Source organism: Boleophthalmus pectinirostris, unplaced genomic scaffold, assembly GCF_026225935.1.
Source record: "Boleophthalmus pectinirostris isolate CB_2022bp ecotype Guang Dong unplaced genomic scaffold, ASM2622593v1 HiC_scaffold_2825, whole genome shotgun sequence".
Lineage (NCBI taxonomy): Eukaryota > Metazoa > Chordata > Actinopteri > Gobiiformes > Gobiidae > Boleophthalmus > Boleophthalmus pectinirostris.
The window spans coordinates 608,001-610,178 of record NW_026571290.1 but is presented as its reverse complement, the minus strand read 5'-3'; positions in this window follow the sequence as shown (position 1 = coordinate 610,178).

The following is a 2,178-nucleotide window of genomic DNA, read 5'->3' as shown; positions in this document are numbered from 1 at the left end:
ACCACTAAAACCAGGACTAAACCCAGGACTGGACTGGACTGACCAGGTACTAAACCAGGACTAAACCAGGACTAAACCAGGACTAAAGGACTGAACCAGGACTAAAACAGGACTAAACCAGGACTAAAACAGGACTAAACCAGGTCTAAATCAGGTCTAAACCAGGGCTCACAACCTCCTGGTGAGAGGGACAGAGACTAACCACTCTGCCACAGAGTGTGAGGACCAAACAGAGAAACTTCCACAGGTGCACGTCCGGTTTTAGTCCTGGTTTAGACCTGGTTTAGTCCTGGTTTAGACCTGGTTTAGTCCTGGTTTAGTCCTGGTTTCTCTGGTTTCCTTTTAGGTTTAGTCCTGGTTTAGTCCTGGTTTAGTCCTGGTTTAGTCCTGGTTTTAGTCCTGGTTTAGTCCTGGTTTTAGTCCTGGTTTAGTCCTGGTTTCCTGGTTTAGTCCTGGTTTTAGTCCTGGTTTAGTCCTGGTTTAGTCCTGGTTTAGTCCTGGTTTAGTTGGTTAGTCCTGGTTTAGTTGGTTTAGTCCTGGTTTTCCTGGTTTAGTCCTGGTTTAGTCCTGGTTTAGTTCTGGTTTAGTCCTCTGGTTTAGTTCTGGTTTAGTCCTGGTTTAGTCCTGGTTTAGTTCTGGTTTAGTTCTGGTTTAGTCCTGGTTCAGTTTAATTAAATCTGGTGTAATTTATTGACGACATCAGTGTTCAATAAACAGAGCTGTAAATCACAAACGACACTGAACGAACCACAGGGACCGAGCCAGGACTGGACCAGAGCCAAGAGGGGCCGGACCAGGACTAAACCAGGACTGAACCAGGACTGAACCAGGACTAAACCAGGTCTAAACCAGGACTAAACCAGGACTAAACCAGGACTAAAACCAGGACTAAACCAGGACTAAACCAGGACTAACCAGGACTAAACCAGGACTGAACCAGGACTAAACCAGGACTAAACCAGGTCTAAACCAGGACCGGACTAACCAGGACTAAACCAGGACTAAACTAACCAGGACTAAACCAGGACTAAACCAGGACTAAACCAGGACTAACCAGGACTAAACCAGGTCTAAACCAGGTCTAAACCGGGACTAAACCGGGACTAAACCGGGACTAAACCAGGACTAAAACCGGGACTAAACCAGGTCAAACCAGGTCTAAACCAGGACTAAACCGGGACTAAACCAGGACTAAACAGGGACTAAACCAGGTCTAAACCAGGACTAAACCAGGACTAAACCAGGACTAAACCGGGACTAAACCGGGACTAAACCGGGGACTAAACCAGGACTAAACCAGGACTAAACCAGGTCTAAACCAGGACTAAACCAGGACTAAACCAGGACTAAACCAGGTCTAAACCAAAAACCGGGACTAAACCAGACTAAACCAGGTCTAAACCAGGACTAAACCAGGACTAAACCAGGTCTAAACCAGGACTAAACCGGACTAAACCAGGTCCAGGGAAAACTAAACCAGGACTCTAAACACTAACCGGACTAAACCGGAAAACAGGTCCTAAACCGGGACTAAACAGACACACGTGAGGAAAACTCCTGAATCACACAAACTCTGAGCTTTAATCCTGTTCCTCCTGAGAAACATGAAGGTGTGTGGAGTTTAAAAACACAGCGGAGCTCCTCCTGTAACATCTCAACATCTCACACCATCTCCAACATCCAACATCTCCACACCATCTCCACACATCTCCACACTCCAACATCCAACACTCCACACAACTCCAACATCTCCACACCAGCTCCAACATCTCCACACCAACTCCATCCAATCTCCAACATCCAACTCCAACATCTCCACACCAGCTCCAACATCTCCACACCAACTCCAACATCTCCACACCAACTCCAACATCTCCACACCAACTCCAACATCTCCACACCAACTCCAACATCTCACACAACTCCAACATCTCCACACCAGCTCCAACATCTCCACACCAACTCCAACATCTCCACTCCAACATCCAACATCTCCACAACCAACATCTCCACACCAACTCCAACATCTCCACACCAACTCCAACATCTCCACACCAACTCCAACATCTCCACACCAACTCCAACATCTCCACACCAACTCCAACATCTCCACACCAACTCCAACATCCAACATCTCCACACCAGCTCCAACATCTCCACACCAGCTCCAACATCTGT